Source organism: Bemisia tabaci, chromosome 1 (genome assembly GCF_918797505.1).
Source record: "Bemisia tabaci chromosome 1, PGI_BMITA_v3".
Lineage (NCBI taxonomy): Eukaryota > Metazoa > Arthropoda > Insecta > Hemiptera > Aleyrodidae > Bemisia > Bemisia tabaci.
In genome coordinates, this window is record NC_092793.1 from 29,190,901 (window position 1) to 29,211,410 (window position 20,510).

A 20,510-nucleotide genomic window follows, 5' to 3' on the forward strand; every position below is an offset into this window, starting at 1 on the left:
GCAATTTCACGGCGATTTTTACGATTGAGCGAAATAGTATTGACCATGGAATCAGCAACTGTTTGCAGCTTGGAATCTGATCATCCGGAGACTATTACTTTTTCGCCCAATTAAATCAGCTCTAAAAAAGGGCAACCTCTACCCCTAAATAAGGGAATTTTGGCGTGTGTATTCTGCGGGCCACTCGAGGAAAAATTCTGAGCAGGGGCACACATAGTTAGTAAATATTCATTGTTGATTAAAATGTCACATTTCTAGGATCAATCATTAGCTAAATCTGTATAGTCCAGTCAATCTAGCATTTTTCTGGGAAATTCAATATTTAGCGGTTTCTTTGCGGAAACATGTTGCAATCGGCCAAATAACAACATTTCGAAAGTTTACCGGAATCGGCTGTCCGCTGAGTGAGGCCACTATTTTGAAAAAATGCGGACCGCGGGACCAGAATACGTCGCCGGCGACCGGTTTTTCGCTTATGTCTTAAAAACAATCAATCCCACAGAAAAGTATCATTGGACTTTTTATAAAGAGAACAAAATTTCCTATGAGAAACATTTACATTAATTAATTCGTGACTTCCAGTTTATGAGATATTGCGGTAGTTCTCTGCGGCTGGGAAAGTCGAATTTCGCTTGCAATCGCGCTTTTCCACGAAATCTGCAATTAGCTTAAATACGGCGAGTCTCAGGAAAAAAATTGTTCTTACTGAAACGGAAGAGCATAAATTTCCAATAGAAGATTGCCCTTTCATTTTACGAAGGGGTCCGCCCCTGGATCGCAATGCAGTCCGACCCATAATGCTGTACACGGTAATTCTTGGCTTGGCCGCGCTTCATCGAGCCTCGCCATGATTTATGTTGACTATTCGACTAAGTTGGAGAGATTTGGAAAATGAAATGATTTTCTCAGAATATGCTTCAAACTAATTGGTATTTGTAACAGATCAACAGGAAATCAGGTTAAAAAAGTACTTATAAGAGGCATAATGCTGCCACGAGTTTAATACATGTTTCAAGAATAATAGCAAAGATACGAATTTTTAAGAGCAGCCCGAGACAATGATGCCGGTGGAAAAAAACAAGGAGGAAAAACGGGAAACAAGGCTAAAAATACACAATTAATAAAACCCGAGACGTTTCGACTCAAAACTGAGTCATTTTCAGTCTGAAACAATTAATGTTTCCGACTGAAAATGACTCCGTTTTGAGTTGAAACGTCTCGGGTTCTATGAATTGTGAATAATAGCAAATCTAACATGTTTTCGGTTCAAGAAAAAGACTATTTGGATTTTGCGAGATAAATGATCTCGCTTATCTCAACCTTCCCTCTTCCTCCTTACGGTGTCACTTGAGCTGATTACCACCGAGCAAATAGAGAAGAAAAGAACAGGTCGACGACTCCTTTTGCATCAAAGCACTGCTGATTTATGTACAGAACTGAACCCATACAACAGTAATTCGCACATTCACATTTGTATTATCAAATTTGTTCTCGTGCATTACTGATAGGTGAGATTATAAAGGGGAAGAAAATGATATAGTAGAATAATAATGGTACAATAATCTCTCTGTAGAAGGAGAACTAAAGGGAGCGGCTGATATCTGCCCTATAGAGAGGTCGTCTTTTTTAGATAGTCGATCGAAAAAAGACGGACGAGCTTTGACACCAATTGACTAAGATACCATTCAGGGGTACAAAATCTCTACAATCCCTCGATCCTATGATTGCCGGCTCGGGATGCTGCATGCTGGTCGGAAACGGTGCGTGTTGAAAGCGGTAGGTCCGGACAGCGCGCACTGTAGTGAACGTGCAATGCGTGAAGTATGCGTACAGTCTTGTAGGCGCTAATATGCTTTCCGAACCGACCAGCGACCGCACTGTGTGTTAGGCGTAATGCGTGAAGTGTTCTTGCTCTCTTGTAGGCGCTAATATGCTTTCCGCGCCGACCAGCGACCTCACTGTGTTAGGCGCAATGCGTGAAGTATTCCTGCACTCTTGTAGGCGCTAACACGTGTTCCGCGTCGACCGGCGACTTCAGTGTTTGGCGAGATGAGAAGCGATGATACAGCATTAGATTTGGAAGAAACTGCAGAAACAGAGGAGAGATAATGAGTTTATAGAATGGCTGAGCAAAACTGATGAAACGGTTCATGCAGATTGCAGGCAAAAATATTCGAATAAAGAGTCATCGAAAATTAAATGAAAAGAAGGAGCAAAAGCTAACGCGAGGAATTTTCACACGTGAAAAAGAGACTTACATCGGAGGCGGAGTAAAGACACAGCGTTTATTTTGCGAATAAAGGATTACAATGAAGAGTTTGAAAAGGAATTGAGGGCAGATTTGCGGGAAAAAATGAATAAGCTCTCACCCAAGAATGAAAAACAGCAATTCTTAAAAAAATGGAGAATCTTGATGAGGAATAGGCTAAAAACAGGTACGGACACGAGTTGTAAATATCTTTGATCTCGTCGCTGACACGTAGCAACGCACCATTCAGAATGCATTAATAAGATTTCTTATGGTTTTTATTCTTATTTTCCGCATACTTAAACGGATAATGTAAATTTGAATAAATAATTAGAGATAGTTTTAACGTACCTACATATGTATATAGATTACCAGTTTCCATTGGAAGAATTGCCTAAAGCCAGCATAAAGATATCAGAGAAGATACTGAAAATAGGGAAAACGAATATAATTCTCCAGATTTCCAGATATCGATTTTAATTCATCTTTCAGCCATTTCTTCAGGGCACATTCAGAATTTTAATTCCAAAAGCGTTCCTTGCGTTTATGTTACCTGGTCAATAAAAGCGTCCCCATTAGGTATTTTGATGCTTTGAAGCTTCAAATACGTATCATTCAAAGAGTCAAAAAAGCAAGGTCAATAAAGGCGCAATACGTATAAACCTCAATAAAAATAGGTACCTACTTAAAATATCCTTACTACAATTCACTTTTGTACACAAACAAACTCAAAATCGGTATTAAATCCATATATTTTCAGCAAATGACTGTCCTCTAAACATAACCTGGAGAAAATTAAAATGAAGTAAAAGAGAGAAATTGCTCGATTTCTCTTCAAGAACTTTAAAACGCATCATTTTCCAAATAATATATACACAGTATCGCTTTTGTAGTCACAAACAAACAAACAATTTAAACCCAATAACTCTCCAGGTAATTTGCTTTTTGCATGTTACTGATTACCCATTAGGTAATGCCTTTTTCAATGATTTGTAATAGTCTAAAATGAAGTCAGAAAAGGTGATAATCAAACTGAGAAATTTATTTGATAAGAAGCCGGAATAGATTTTAATACCTCACTCTTATTTAGACGTATTTCTGTCTCACGGAACCAATTTGAGTTCCTTCTGAGGAATTTAGAATCCCGGATAGCGCGTTCTGTCAAACGGAACTAAGCGCTATGGAAAGCATTGTGAGCATAGGAACGAATAAGCCCGACGCCCGGTTCCGCCGCCAATCCAAGCTCCCCTCTACCTTCCTACCCCGATGGCGCTTAGTTCCGTTTGACAAAAATACGTCCATTTCAAGGAATCGACAAAATTTAAAGAAAATGAATTTCAGAGAAAAAAAAATAAAAACATGTGGAAATGGAAAATTAAAAACATCAAAGTTACATAGTTGAGATGTTATTGCACTTATTTCTTCTAAAAATAATTACAACAAGAAAAGGAAGTGTCAAACTGTTAAAGTCATGAACATTTCGGGTCAAAAATGCGCGTTTAAAACTGCGCATGCGCGGTAACTGCCTAAAGACCGCCGGACGAAACCAAGTAACGCTTGATCAGATTCGATCGCCAAATTTGAAAATGAAATGATTCCTTAGCGGTAGAAAAAGAGATTCCCGGTTTCTGGAACAGATTCCCTGATTTTTCATGTAAATTTTCATTCCCTGGTTTTCCCCGGTTTTTCCCGTTCTAATCACCATGCTTACACCAACTAATAGTTGGTGGATAAGAGAAACACGGAACTTGCAAGAGAAGCAGGTCTAAAGGTACTGGATAACGCAATGACACTGCACTGCAGCTGATCAACACGCAAAAATAATGAGCGATATCAGAACGCGTGACGCGAACAAAAAATGGCTAAAACGAGGAGCACGCAAGAATGACCGAACATTGCTCTCGAGAGTAAACTTGAACTTGAAAATTAATGGAAATAGTTGATCAACACACAAAACGACTATAGGTCAAACGTGAGGCGAGCAAAAGGTCGGGCGAAACGAGGAGTTAGCACAAAACCTTGACCGATGAAAAATAGACAAAAGTTATGCTGATCAGGAACATAACGATACTATGTCACCACACATCTTATGAAACTTATCAGTTGTACTATTAGCTCCTACACCTCGCATCTCTTGAATTTTATCTCTCCACTGAGTGTGAGTGTTGAGCTCAGCCGTACCTAGGTTCCCGCTTTCTACCTACTACTATACCGCGATTCTCATAAAGTAGAAGTCATATATTAATAAATGTAAATATTTCTTATAGGAAACATTACGCTCTTTACGAATGCTCCGATGTCATTTTTTCCGTAAGGTTGATTGTTTTTAAAACATAAGCGAAAAACTGGTCTTCCGCGGCGTATTTTGGCCCCCCAGACCGCCTGTTTTCTAGGATGGTGGCCTCAGCGGACAGCCGATTCCGGTAAACTTTCGATATGTTTTTATTTGGCCGATTGCAACATGTTTCCTAAAAAAACTTTCTACGCCAGAAAAATTCTAGATTTACTGGACCATGCAGATTTAGCTCAAGATTGATCCTAAAAATGTGACATTTATCAACAATGAATATTTACAAACTATGTAAGTCCCTGCTCAGAGGTTTCCCTTGAGTGATCCGCATAATACACATGCCAAAATGCCCTTACTCAAGGGCAAGGCTATTAACTTAACTACCGAGAGCCATGATAGATGGATTAAAAGAAAGTTTTTAGGAAATTATGATCTCCCGGCCCTACCTGCCCAGAGCTCTCAATAAGCCCCTTCCTCACAAAAAACACTTTTTGAGAAATTTAAGAGTGTTTTTAATTTAACTCATAGTATCCTACGTGTTTTGAAGGTGAACCAAAATTCACCTGAATGGACCTCTAGAAAAGGTACAAATTGAAGCAAAATTCTGGAAGCTATACCTCCTCAAAAACTCACGGAGATCATGATTTATGCAACAAAAATAACTAACTTCATAACGATTTAACAACATTATTTTATTTAAAATATATACAACAAATTTGAACTCCCCCCTTCCAGGAGAACAAAAGTCCACTCGAATCAAATGCGGTTCACAAAGATTACCTATAGCAAGCTTCTCAAGAAGCCGTGTTAATATCAAAAGGAGAAACAATTCAAATTTTCAAAGTGATCTTCGTTTTTTCCTTTCACATTGATCAATTTGAGACAGGGCCGGATTTACTAACTTGTCGTCCATGGGACGCCTGCATTTTGCCGCCCCTTATCATTCGTTTTGAAACATCAATAAAAACTATTAAGTGAACGTGCCAAAGGGAGAGGGTTGCATTAGACGCGTTCATTCTTGTTGGACACATTATTTGCGAAAACCCTGTCAACACTACTAGGTAAAGTTCACAAAACTTTGCGCAAAATTTAAGTTCTGTATACCTATCTCAGTGTGGACGAGGCCTTCCATTGAAGAAATGAACGAAAAAATTATGAAAGAACAAACATAAATGTGATTTAATACTTTTAACTTCCGCCACTGTACCGCGTTGACCGCAATGGGTTTAGGCGCAATTCGTAAAGTATTCCTACAGTCTTGTAGGTGCGTTGCATTTCACGCCGACCGATGTTGACCGCACTGTGTTTGACGGAATGCGTGAAGTATTCATGCAGTCCTGTAGGCGCTGATATGTGTTACATGCCGACCGCCGCGCCGAGGGTTTCTCTTGTTCATCTGAAGTTCTCGTCATCATTGCTCTCTGCGCCGCGCCTTTTCAGGCCAAATTGCGTGTTTGGTTTCTCTCTTAACTCGACTAATCAAAGGTGCTGTCTCTTGTATCTCCGAAATATGACAAAATTAGAAATTACTATACTCTCAGGAAATGAGAGATTTTGTCACCTTTTCTCGTTTGTAATTTTTTTTCTGAATCCGATTTTTTTTAAACCTATATTTAAAAAAAATTGCAAAATTTGCCGCCATGGGCCGCGGCCCATGTGGCCATCCCCTGGATCCGGCCCTGATTCGAAATGCGTACATTTTATTTTGAATTGTTTTGCAAATCATGTATTTTATATTTGTGTAGGTACGCAGCGAGAGAGCGGTTAGGTCATTTTTAAACGGATTTCATAAAATCTTAATTCTTATGTTTCTAATTATTTCACGCATTAAGTTTGTCTCTCCTTCACTAGGCGTGAAATGTGGATCATGAACTTGATTTTTGAAGTACACAAGCACATGATATCAGGGAATGCAAGACGAGCGAATAAAGTTTATCCTGGTCATTGTGTGCAGCAAGTCGACGGCGTAAGTCCGCAACCTCATATCTCGTTTGGTGTGTTGAAAATCTCCGTCTCTATATTATTTTTTTAAATGAGAACAAATTGACATCATTCCTTGAAGTTTTTGCAGAATTTTCTTCGCACGGAGAAGAAAAAACCACGGCAGTTTTAAAAAGTTGCCGTTGAGTAGTTTTCTATATAAAAAATAAAGTATGACAGGAAGTCTGCGACGTCGCAAACCGAGGTACGTGGCTTCGGACTTACACCGTCGATATACTCCAGTACAGTGGACTCTCGATAATTCGAAATTGAAGGGAATCGGCTTTTTATTCGAATTAGCGAGGTTTCGAAATAAAGAGAGTTCGAATTAAAGAGATTCCATGTGGAGAAATTTCGAATTAGAGAGGTTCGAATTATAGAGGGAAGGCGCCATCTGAATTCGAATTATAAAGGGGCAAATGGACGGATTTACGCCAAAAGATCTTTAGGTCAAAGGTCAAGATCTTTCAGACACCCAGATACATAAACAGTTGACTTCGAATTGTAGAGGGAATGTACCGTCTTATTTCGAATTATAGAGGGAGGGCCATATTTACTTCTCACACTTCGAATTACAGAGAGAATTTTCGTCGCAATTTCGAATTATAGAGGGCCGCGCCAGCTTAAAAATTTCGAAATAACGAGGGGAGAAAAATACATTGATTTTCTTCGAATTATCGAGAGATTTTCAAGGAAGACAGACTTTCCTTCGAATAAACGAGGTTTTCGAATTATCGAGGTTCGAATTATCGAGAGTCCACTGTAGCACATGCTAAAACAAGTTACACGGTAAAATAATTGCTACCACGTTAGAATATTGTGTATGTTGCCAGTCTCTTCATTGAGTGAGTTCCTCCGATTCAAATAAAGATATTGCGATAAATTTGACATAAGTTGATTTTTCCTCTACGCTGGATATTGCCTACACCGGGAAAAAAACACGTTGGATCTAGAGTCCAGACTCTTAAAAACATCGACAAGAAAAAATACTCTTGATTCAATCAGATTTAAGCTTAATTAAAGAACCCAGCCTCTTCATTTGAGCGGATTTCCTTTCGATTTAAGCTTAAATCTGATTGAATCAAGAGTATTTTTTCTCGTCAATGTTTTCAAAAGTCTAGACTCTGGATCCAATGTGTTTTTTTCTAGTGTAGCTTTCGTTTGATCGTTTATTAGTTTCAAATCGGCACTTATTGATCAAAATATCCAAATACATTGCAATTTTAGGGTAAAAAAAAAGATTTTATCGCAATTTCAATATTTTTTCTTAAAATACTTCTTGGATAGGTATGGCATTAAGGGCACTTCAACAACAACAATCGCGCGTCGCTGCTAATTGTGGTAAAAAAAAAAGTTCAATATAAGCTCCTTCATATTTGTAAGTATGCAACACGGGCAGCCGTCGAAGAGCATTGGCAGCATAACATCCAGGAGTTATTGTCAACGACACACGTGTGCGTCGCGTTACGTTGGCCTCGGCCGAAAATATAACTCTGGCCTATATACAGATTAACTTGACACGCATTTAACACACACGCACGCGTGAGCACCCTCGCCCACCGTCTTATACAAGAGGTATAATACGAAGACAAAACTTTGAATTTTCCGAATGGAATTTCCAACAGATATCGTAACGAAAGTGCTCCCACGAAATGAGGTGGAGAGCGGGAAATAATCTTTAGGCGACGCGCAGTGGATCGAGTCTATAAGCTAGGTCGGACAAAATTTGGAAACTTTAAACGCTCATAACTCTGTTTATACGAAACTTTGATGTCCTAAAAGTAGTTCCATTGGATTCCTCGTGGAATTTTCCTCTAGAAGCACCCCTTGAACTTTTATATGTGACGAAATAAACATAAAAATTTGCCGTTTTTGTCAAACATTTCATGTCCGACCCCTACAATTGACTCGATCTAGTGTGCGACGGAGCATCCGGCGCCGGGCGATTCTGCGCTGAAACATCCTTGCGCCGAATCGCCCACGCCGAAACGCTCGACCCCGGAACGGTTCGGCCGGAAAGCCCGGACACCGCAGTTATACCGCACCCTCCACACAGCCCCGACAGTGCTCCTCTCGAGTTTTCCTATACATACATTACAAAAAACGCCTCATAGATATTTGATTCTCGGATAGTGAGGCCAGAGAGGCTGCTTTGAAAGCTAGACTTGAAAAGTGAATAACACTTCCGAAAAACGTGTCCAACGCTGAGAACGCTGTATTGCGTCAGACGGTGGGTAACTTAAAAATTAATATTAAAGTCATTAGATTTTACTCTCGGTGAATGTTTACTTTTTGAAAATAATTTCTAAAAATTGACGAGCGTGCATTCCTTTCCGTTCAGCCTTGGTGGCCGATCGTTTTGAACCCGCTGAAACGTGAAGCTTCATTTTAAGTTATAAAAACTGTTGCGTACTATTGCGTCATCATCTAGTGTTTCATCTCTTTTTTTATCCGGAGTCGTCTGCATGAAATACAGTGGATTCCGTGGTTCAAAGAAAATCTCTTCTTATCTGAATGTATATCTTTCCTATACTTCAGTGCAGTCCGATCGACTGAAGATTTTTAATTTGAAAGTTAAGTGCAATTGAAAATAAAGTCTTAATTGAAAGATTCTCACAGAGAGTGAATTGCAGTCACGGAGCGGAACTTGAAACTTAAAAGTAGAGGCATGTTCTCATTGAAAATTTGGAAGAAGCAAAATTGACACTAAGGTCGCATGCTCACTGCTCCTTCGCCTTCAATTTTCTAGGCAGGCAAAAAACCCTCCTCCGGGCTAAAATCGGATGTTCGCAATCGGCAATGGCATTAACTCGAAGGTATCCTGGTTGAAAAATCCGTGTTTTATCGGCAATGGCATAAACTCGAAGGTGTCCTGATTGAAGAATCCAGGTTTTATCGGCGATGGCATAAACTCGAAGGAGTCCTGGTTGAAAAATCCGCGTTTTCAATTGACATGTCAAAGAAATAATAGCACGCTCCAAAACCACTTGGAGGAGGAGCGTTTCCCCTGCGAATAATCAGAGAGCGCCACCGGTTGGGCGGGGAGAGGAGGTGGCAAAATTGTCAAAACTGCCACTTATGCGATGATTTGACGGCTTCCTCATGCGTCACGCGGTAGACGCACTCAATGGAGTTACGTAATAGCCCCGGCGAGGCCTCCAGAATACGGTTTTCCACACACGCCAATGTTAAACAGCGACATGCGGCAATTCTGGATCGATGGACTGCGACACTAAAAAAATTACCCAGCCCTCCCCTCCCCCCCCCCCTCCCCGCTCCTCCCGGTTCCTGCTCTGAAATTCGTCTTCGGCGAGCCGATGCGCGCGCGCGCCTCAGTCCGCTGAAACTGTTATTCGCAGCATTCGCGTTTCCTCGGCCGTACGTATTTTAAGTTTCGTGCACGCTCTGAGAGTAGGATTCTCCTTCAGTCCTCCTTATACACTAGATCGCTAAATTGCAGGAACCAGTGTAGTGTGAACAAGTGTTATCGGCTTTAAAATAACGGCAACTTAATTTTTTAAGGTAAGAGGATGAAGTTTCGGTCAAGTTGACCTTGCGAATGAAACCGACCTTCACGCCTTATTCCCCTGCTGTCTTGGTGTGTTTTAGCTTTTTTTAAATGGCAAAGGTACTTGTTTTGTATCTTGCGGACTACATGCCCACGTCGTGTACAATTGTTTACACGTCTATTTATGTGCACAGTGTATTGTAAGCATGTATACATCGTTGCATTTGCGACCTCTACGACTGCTCTGAAAATACTACAACGACCGTCAAAAAGCACTTTTCAAAACCTCTTATAAAACTGTAAAAATCATGTTTTTGGAAAAAAAGGTCATAATTAAAATATGTCCGGTGAAATTCGCGCTAGATAAAAAAAAAAGTTTGCTCGAAAGTTGTTTGACGTTTTTTCCCCACGAACATTTTAAGTGTGGAAAAAGAGCAGTCAGATCTTTTAAGGGTTTTCATTGCTGTTTCTTTATTCAAATTGAGGGGCTTAGAAGACAAGGCGCATATGTGCAGTTTTTACTACTTCGGAAAAAACGAGTTTAAAGTTCTGGATTTCACTCGGACCAACAGAGTGCTCCGTATGTCTTCAAGATTTACAAGTGCTTGTCTCACACCTTCATGAACGTCTTCTGAAATTTTCAGCGCAGTTGTGCCAAATTGAGGCCAGCAGTCGGGTTTAAAGTGACGGTAGGTCGCACTCGTCCCTCTAAACGAAAAATGCACTTATCCCATTCGCGGTTTTCGAAATCGTCCGGATTTTTGTTTCCCCTGCGCCTTTCCTTCCTGTTTTTATCTACTGTGCTTTCAGTGAGGTCCAGCCGTTTTCTTGTAACTCACCTGTTGAAATATAAGCATAACGAGATATGGCACGCAGCTGAGGCGGCTAGCTGGGCTCTAATCTCTAGTCTCGAACTTCTAAAACTGTACTTATGCGCCTTGTCTTCCAAGCTCCTCAATTGTAGCTCTCGTAAATATATACTTACACAAATATCCAAACAGGATTTCCTGGAACATAACTATTAGCAGTTCCTTAAGAATTGCCTCCTCACTATTGGGGTTCCAATCACGAGAGATGTATCGAATTGAAACATTTTTGGAGGGTCTCTCTGCTGAATTTTCATGGTACGATACATACATATCAAGCCGCTACCTCAGCGCACTAGAGCGCTCTGCGACTCCAAATCGCCATCGGGATCGATCCTCCCACAAATCATCGGGCAGATGGTCGGGGTCATGGTACGATGAAATATTAAATATTGTGAGTAGAGAGAAAAGGTTTAATTTTCTTTGAATCGTGACGAGGTAGCGAGGTCCTCTGCAGTACTACTCCGATTTTTTTGCTTTGCGGCGAAATCAGTCTCGCCTGCTTCGAGAAAAGAGGAATTTGCTGACAAGAAAAATGACACTGCACTGTGCGACGATGCCACACGAATTACTTACATTCTCACTAGATGGAAATGGCTACGTTTGCATCATATTACAGTAAAGCACAGGCTATCCGCGCATTAATGTCCGTTTATTGGGCGCTCCGGCACCGGCGCAACGTTGAGCGACCGCCACGCCGCGCCGTCACGGTCTTTGCACCACGTTCTGCAATAGGTAATGGAACTGCTACTCCTGGCTCATTCTAGAAAAGACTTATTCAACAGTAGCTGCTTTAGATCGCTTTGCGCGCCTCCGCACCTAGCCGCTTCGCGAGTGCACGGATAGCTTTCAAAAGTGGTACTTGAAAGTTTCGGATTTTTGGTATCATCTGGACACCAACAGCTTCAGTTTGTAACAAAAATCAAGGGAACCGGCCCGGCGGTCCCTCAGAATTAAGGATCACAAGGTTTCGATCCTTACAGATTTATTTATATAGATTAGTTCCCCTTCACAAATATATAAGTGCCTCTAAGAATGACATAGAGGAGCGTTCATAAATTACATGAAGTTCCATAAGGGGGGGGGAGGTCCTGCGTTACGCTGCGTTACAAGAGAGAGGGGGAGGGGTTTAGTACCAGCGTTACGTCACTCTCTCTATTGGTAAAAACACACACAAAACCCAACATGTATAATCCTCATTTCTTCGACGTTAATTGTCACACTACATTGAAAATACGACCTCAAATATTTAGCCACATATTCAACAGTTTCCGACAATTTCTGGGACCTCAAGGGGGAGAGGTCCGTTAAGCATTACGTAGCATTAAGAGGGCGTTAAGGGGGCATTAAGGGGGTCCAGGGTTGCGTTACAAAGGGGAGGAAGTCAACAATGCCGAAAAATTGCGTTTTGTAATTTATGAACGCTCCTAAACAGTAGCTCCTTCCTGGTTGCAAAAATTAATCCATTTTAAAAGTGACAACGACCCCGTGATAAATAAATCACTCTGTTTTACTGAGAGGATTGCGCGGGTATGAGAAAATGATGCAGACACAGCCACGCGACTTGAATGAACGATGATCAACTGCGAGAAGTGTACTGATGACGAAAGTATAGAAATTATGAAATCTGGCGAAGCAATGAAATGAGATGTGAGCTCCATCTAGTAACATTTTCCAGGGTGATGACTTCGGTGCGATGTCAGCTGCTCTCCCATATGCATCAGCGAGTAGGTAGAGGGAGCATCTGTACTCTATGGTAGGTAGGGTGAAGTCTCTGTTGTCGATATGATAAACTCAGATTCTGGCGCTTAACCTTGCAACTGACAATGTAGGTAAAAAAAACCGCGTGGACTGGGAAACAAAGGTTACCGATTTTTCCCGTTAAGAGGGTGAGTTTTTTACGGCTTCTTCTCTCTCTAATCGAGACCTGATTTTTGGTTATTTCCGTGTGCGGCGCGAATTGCCATAGCTACACCATACCAGATAGTCTGTGTTTCACTGTGCGGAAAGTACCCTGGTAAAAATTGGCGATAGGAGCTGCGTTTCAAAATACCATAGGAGTTCTTATAGCCGACTGAAGAGGGCGATAGATAATCATATAGCTGGCTGTAGAAAGTGGAAAAAATCATACGGCCGGGCTACACGAAGCGATAAAAAATTATACAGCCGGGCTATAGTTCCTATCGCCGGGCTTTACACTTTATCGCCTGGCTGTTGCTTTTTCGCCATCGGCTATAAAAGGCTATAAGAAATTGTGTAGAAATTCTTGTGCTTTATAAATCCTTAAATTTGCACGGAATCACCTTACTATTTACAAAACGCACATTATATTTTCCCTCACTACATACGTTTTTTCATCAATTAAAATGAGAATAGTCCATACAGAGTATGCAAACATTTCAAAGTCATGAGTTGAAAAACGCTGACTCCGCGATATTAAATATTAGAGCGTAACATAAAGCGGAGCGGCGGCGCAGTGGCGCCTACAAACCTAACAGGGATACTTCACGCATTGCGCAATGCGTGAAGTATCCCTGTTAGGTTTGTAGGCACCAATGCGCGTTCAGCGCTGGCTGCCCGCCCGCCGCAGCGTACCGCGGCGCTTGAAGCAACTATTTCACACCGGAGGTATTGCACAGTATCATACGAAATTGAAGGCGGGCAGCATATTATGAATAGCAGGCATCCTTCAAAAGTTCGCAAATTAAATCAAGATACTGCGGCCCAAAAAGAGAGCGGTAGTCCAAAAACTCACCAAGTCCTAGCATCCGTAATTAGTAACGTTTAGCATACACTTCATCGCCAGGCTGTTGCTTAATCGCCATTGGCTATAAAAGGCTATAAGAAATTGTACAGCCGGCTATAAAAGCTATTGGAAATCTTACAGCCGGCTGTAGGTCTGTGGTATTTTGGAACACAGAATCTACTGCCAATTTTTACCAGGGTAGAAAACTTTAAAGACTAGTACCTACGTAAAAACTTTCAGTTTCTCTGTTTATTCGTCATAATGTGAATTATTGTGCATGAACCAACACTAATATTTTATGACGTGCTCACCTGATGCTCTGCTGGACATTCCTACAATATTGCGTACATAGCACCCTACATACCTATTACCTCCTTGCGTTTGTTGCAGGTTTCTTGGAAAAGCAGCTGTCAAAAATGAATAAAGTAGCGTTGTTCGTGTCCGTAGTTCTTGTGGGAGCTGGCGGATTTATTGCAAAGGAGGTCGCTTGGCAGGTCAACACTCCAGGTCACATCGGCGATACACCTGCATATAGGAAAGCGATTGGCGATACTGCTGTTTCGAATGGAAAGAAATAAGCACTTCATATATATCCAAACAAATACCTACCTACATAAGTACCTCATGAGTGTAGCTAGGGGGGAGCTGTGATTCTTTTCTCGTTATCTCAATAGGTACACCGAAAAAATGAAATTGCTGATTCATCAATTTTGTAGTTAAAAAACTGACGGACATGTTTCAATGTAGATTTTACGATGAACAAATGCTGATTTAACTACGCCCGTGGTTGAATTAGCTTTCCACTATTATAAAATGTACATTTGAAACATGTCTATCATTTTTTTAACAACAAAATTGTTAAATCAGCAATCAATTTGTTTCCGTGTATACTTTTAGATTGTCGTGAATAGTGAATGAGATCTTGCTCCCCTCCCCTCCCCCTCCCCCGAAAAAAAAAAATTCAGCAATGGCAACAACAATCTATGAGAAATGGCAATGTGTAGATGAGGATGGCTCTGCATACGCAATTAGTAATGTACGTTGCATTAATTATGCTAATGGCAGTTTAAAATAGGACATACTGCTTCAAAAGCTGCCCAACTCTTTTGCAATGCCGGATTTCTGACATTTTAAACTGGTGCGAGATTGATCTAGACGCCTCATGAAGGATGAGGAAGAAGGGCTTCTTCAGGACATCCTAAAGCTAAAAGAAGATCCAGAAGAGGACCTCTAGATATGTTTATAAATTTCGAGTCTCTCATAGGTATGAAATTGTTTAAGTTTAGAATTTATCTTTATTTTGTTAGAGTCATTGTTTATGTTTATGTTTATGTTTATGTAAAGTTTATTTTCAGTATTTTTCGTCCTTTTGTCAACTTAGGTAAAATCTCCCTTAATTTATCTTTGGTGATTCCTTTCTAAACACATGTTTATATTTTAATGGCCGCATATGATCAACATTAAAATAATTATCACTTGGATTCTCAGAGTAATAATTATTATACTTTTTACCCATGAAAGAAGATTAAACCCGGTAGATCATTAGAAATAAATCGATCTAGGCTGGGACAAGATAATGAGAGCGAAGAAAACAACTAGGTAGGTACCGATTCAAAATTTAAAAATGTGTTCATGAGAGGAGAAATACTTTCCAGATACCGAGTTTGCAGGTTTGAGTAAAAAGAATTTAGGATTGGATTTCAAAACAAACCTCACGATGCCAGAGGAAAGCTTAACTTAAGCTGCTGAAAGCTAAATGCGAGGTAAAGTACTTAATTTATGTAAGTGCGTGTGTGCTTTGAGCGTGGTATAAAAATTAGCAAATAGTACCTATTGTAACATAAAAAGTTACAAATTACGAAAACAGCTTCGTTAAACATGAGATTTAAGAAAAATATTTACCTACATGAAAAGAGAAAAAAAGAACGGAAAATGATTCATAATTTTTTTAAGTTGACAATAATTGTATCGCAATCAGCAAAAAGGAACCAGCGTGATAACAGTGTTGTAAAAATGTTCTGCTTCTTCATGACTGTCTAAAAAATCTCCCAGAATAGCAAATAGCTTTTAATTGGCTTTCCACCAAAAAATTGTTAATTTTAAAGGAAAACAATTGTGTCCATTTTAATGCTGTGCTTAGTTACCTATATTAAGTATTTATAAAATAAAAGGAAAAGTTGCACGATTCTGAAAACACTGTAAACGCACTGGTTCGCCTTTTTGCTAAATGCCATCCAATTTTAGTACGAATGATTTCCTAGGAATTAAACCACATGGGTTTTAATATTGGAAAATATGGGAATATTATTATTCTTTCATTACAGCAGCAGTACCTAATCCGACTGCAATTTTCTAAGAAAATGCTGATAAGAATGAAAATCTTACAGTCCCGTTGAATCAAAGCATTTAAAGGTTTAGGAACGAGATAAACGCATCCTCATGATAATACGTAAGTAACTATTAGCACTCCCAAGTTACGTTTGTTGTCTACACGGCGAAATTGCAGGCGAACCTGAAACTGTACTTAGGTACGATTGGGGGTACAATAAAGTTTGCGCATTTTTTATTGGCTCCTGTTAAAGTGTTAATAATAAATAAACACTCTTCAAGGCTAGATAGAGTCATTTATTTGAATAGAATAGAGCGTAGGGTTGAGTCCACATCTGATTATGTGACTACGAAGCGAAGAGGAAATAAAACGCTTACAATCTAAGATTAATATCATCTTCGATAAATGGTCTTGTCAGACCATACTTATATCCCCTGGTAAAAATTGGCAGTAGAATCTGTGTTCCAAAATACCATAGACCTAAAGCCGGCTGTAAGATTTCCAATAGTTTCTGTAGCCGGCTGTACAATTTCTTATAGCCTTTTATAGCCGATGGCGATTAAGCAACAGCCAGAAGATAAAGTTTATACTAAACGTTACTAATTACGGATGCTAGGACTCAGTTAGTTTTTGGACTACCGCTCTCTTTTTGTGCCGTAGTATCTTGATTTATTTTGCGTGGAAAGCTCCGTACTTTTAGAGGATGCCTGTCATTCTTAATATGTTGGAGCGCCTTCAATTCCTTATGATACTGTGCAATACCTCCGGTGTGAAATAGTTGCTTCAAGCGCCGCGGTACGTTGCGGCGGGCGGGCAGCCAGCGCTGAACGCGCATTGGCGCCTACAAACCTAACAGGGTACTTCACGCATTGCGCAATGCGTGAAGTATCCCAGTTAGGTTTGTAGGCGCCAGTGCGTCGCCGCTCCGCTTTGTGTTAGGCTCTAATATTTAATCTCGCGGAGTCAGCGTTTTTCAACTCATGATTTTGAAATGTCTGCACACTCTGTATGGACTATTCTCATTTTAATTGATGAAAAAAAATATGTATTAAAGGAAAATATAATGTGTGTTTTGTAAATATTAAGGTGGTTCCGTATCAAACTTAATGATTTCCAAAGCACACGAATTTCTACACAATTTCTTATAGCCTTTTATAATCGATGGCGATAAAGTGGCTGCATAATTTTTTATCGCTTCGTATAGCCCGGCCGTATGATTTTCTCCGCATTCTACAGCCAGCTATATGATTTTCTATAGCCTTCTTTAGCCGGCTATAAGAATTCCTGTGGTATTTTGAAACGCAGCTCTTATCGCCAATTTTTACCAGGGTCCCAACAGCTCCATCCAAGTTTAGGGAGTGAGGTGTATGTATCATTTTCAATAACTAGAGCCCGTTTCAGATAATTTCAGATAAATGTGCATTTTTCGTTGCATGCGCGGGATGAGAAATATTCCGCGAATGCTGCGAAAAAGGCAAAAATCGGGGGCTCTATTCGCGCTCCCCGGTGTGTTTGTGGCCTATATGTCGAAATTGAAGGCGAACCTCACGTTGACGGTACCTGCAAATAGGTTTAGGTTTACACATTATTCGCAGTTTTTGTACTCACTCGAAGAATCCTCCAATTTTTGGATCTTTTCTTGATTTTCTCACGAATGCTTTCTTTCCGTCATCTTAAGAGGCAACTAGATAACTAATGCAGTGTGACCTACAACTTTGGAGTTATTTCAAACTCCAAGTTATTTTAATCTCTTCCATCCTTTTTTTTTGCTCTCTTTATCCTAATTCCTCTTTCTCCTTTTTATTTTTGCCCTCTTGATTTTCCTTGTTTTCCTCTTCATTTCGTTTTCCCTTTCAAATTAGCACCCTTGTTGTGTTGTGATAGCGCATGATGCAGCCGCTCTTGATGCACCATTATTGGCCCTGCCGTGTTGCAACATTTCAGGTTTGCTTCTTACATTTTGATTTTTGTGAAGAATATTAGCCACAATGTTTAATAGCAAAAATCTAGAAATTCAAATTCTATCCTTTAGAGAGAATACCAGGATCTCATTCAACGAATCTCATTATTAGGAAGTTTTTCTTGTACTTAATGAAGGAAATGTATTTAAGACAGGACTGAGACGATGCAACATGAAGTTGGACAGTTTCCAAAGCAAGCCGAGCAAGCCTTTCAATTAATTAATTACTCAAAAAAAAATACAAATTAATTAATTACTAAATTAATTAATTAATTATTAAATTAATTAATTAATTAATTACTCAAATAAAAATTGATTCTCACTGGAGAGGGAGCGCATTGTTCTAGCATGCCTCTCGGAGTAAATCTACTGGGTGACTGTGTGTCGTCAGGCCCGCCACAAGGGAGGAGGGATACTGGGTCCCTGGTACCGGGGCCCGGGCCCCGGAGGGGGCCCGTGTTACCCGTGAAAAACCACTACGAATTCCGAATTCACATGCAACCCTTGTTTCGTAATAAAAAGTGAAAAATTTACCCTAAAAATTTCGCAAAAGGTGAATAGATTTTCAGAAACACGCTGGGGCACTGTAGAATTCTTCTTAAATTTTCAAAGAAGTATACTTCTTGGAAAATTTCTATCTATTTTCAAGATTTTCAGTACAGAGGGATATTTTTAGTAACTGTGTTTCATTTTCTTCCGTCGTCAGATGCTAAGAGTCTCCAGTCTGGGCATCCTCGACTTCAATGGCTCATGGCTCAACTCCCTTGCCATAGACAAACGAAGGGGGAGTCCAGGGGGGCCTGGCCCTCATAGAACTGAAAATAGTATCATATGCCCCCCCCCAAAAAAAAAACCAAAATTTTCCAAATGTTTTGAATGCAACAATTCGCAAGTATTTTGTGATATATATATATATATATATATATATAATATATATATATATATATATATCCGCAGAAATTGATGGAAAAATTCTTTATGGAAGCTTCAAAATGCGTTCGATTAGTCGTATAAATTCTAAAATTTCTCGGGGATGCCCCTCGGACCCCCTCCCTCCGTGCTTGGGGCCCGGACCTTAAAACTGGTACCAGGGCCCGAGATGGGATGTGGCGAGCCTGCATGAAGGCTATTTCCATTTAAATCTTCCGTCACATTCATACGGCGCAATGATACAACTATCTGAACTCTCCGGAATGCGTGAGGTATCACGCCGCATTTGAAGGCGTTTTCAAATCAGCCAAGTTCCGATACCCGAATTATCGTTTTGTATAGTTCATATTCTTTTGTTATATTCCGTGCCACTTGTTTATTTTTAATCCTCGTAGAAAAACCACCCATTTGTAAATACCATTCTAGCTGAAGCGCACTTCAGCTGTGCATTCACCACTGCAAAAATGTCAAAGGAAATCGACACGCCCAGCGTGCATGGAGGCTATTTCCATTTAAATCTTCCGTCATATTCTTACGGCGCAATGATACAACTATTTGAACACTCCGGAATGCGTGAGGTATCACGCCGCATTTGAAGGCGTTTTCAAAACAGCCAAGTTCCGATACCCGGATCATCGTTTGGCATAGTTCATATTCTTTTGTTTCCATTTTTAACCACTTGTTTAATTACAATCCTCCTATAAAAACCACCCATTTGCTAAATACAATTCTAGCTGGAGCGCACTTCAGCTATATGCATTCACCACTGCAAACATGTCAAAGGAAATCGACAAGCCCAGCGTGCATGAAGTGTGTCGTACACAATTAGCCATGCAACTGACATATTTGTATTAGCTTATTCCTTAAATTTTAATAAAATTAGTGTGCTTTGAATAAATTTATATTCTCTTGTTGCATCATGTTTTATTCCTGCTGTAAGGAAAGTATTGTACTCAGGAAGCACAGACAATGTACCTTCATGTTTGGATTGATGTGTTCCCAAAGGCCTATTTAGAGCCCGGAGCACAGACATGAATTTAACAGGCAACTAGAGTACCTTTTCAATCATAACTGGAGGTCAAGATGTTTAGTTCCAAAGACTTTTAAGTGAATAAAGAGAGAATTTTGTTGAAAAATCGCACATCTGATTTGCTGGAGTCTCACGCTTATGGAAAGAGTAGTAGTGTATGTATTGATCTGATGGTTATTTTTCAAGGGAGTTTTAACAACTTCCATTACCATGTTTATCTCACAAAAAGACCTCAAATTTGGGTACAAAGCCATCACATGTTTCATCTAAAAATTCACCACAAAACATGGTCTTCAGTTATAGACCAAACATACTGAAAGTTGCTCTAAACATTATAGAATGATTAAATCCAAATTTTGTAGCCTTTACCGTTCAGAAAGAGGATAATGGGCGAAACAAAGTATCCCTGGTACCAACTGGGATCATTTTGCCCTCTCTTTTAACGAACACAGTTTGCAAAAGGCGCAGCAAATCTGGCAGTCTGTAGTGGAAAATTTAAATCTAAGTTCTAATCAGCATATTGCAGTCACAAAACAATAAGCTACAGCAATTTAGAAGACAAAGATACCTACATAAGTCATTAATTCATCATCATCTGATGCACACCTGATGTAAACATCAGG

The 20,510-nt window shown here is 40.0% G+C and overlaps 1 long non-coding RNA gene across 1 annotated transcript; it reads left to right on the plus strand.

Moving 5' to 3' along the window:
* Nucleotides 1-8,754: 8,754 nt before the first annotated feature.
* On the plus strand, nucleotides 8,755-15,119 carry LOC109041124 (uncharacterized). Its single transcript, XR_002009932.2, has 2 exons — nucleotides 8,755-10,040; nucleotides 14,029-15,119. It is a non-coding gene; the product is annotated as an uncharacterized lncRNA (long non-coding RNA).
* The last annotated feature ends 5,391 nt before the right edge of the window (nucleotides 15,120-20,510 follow it).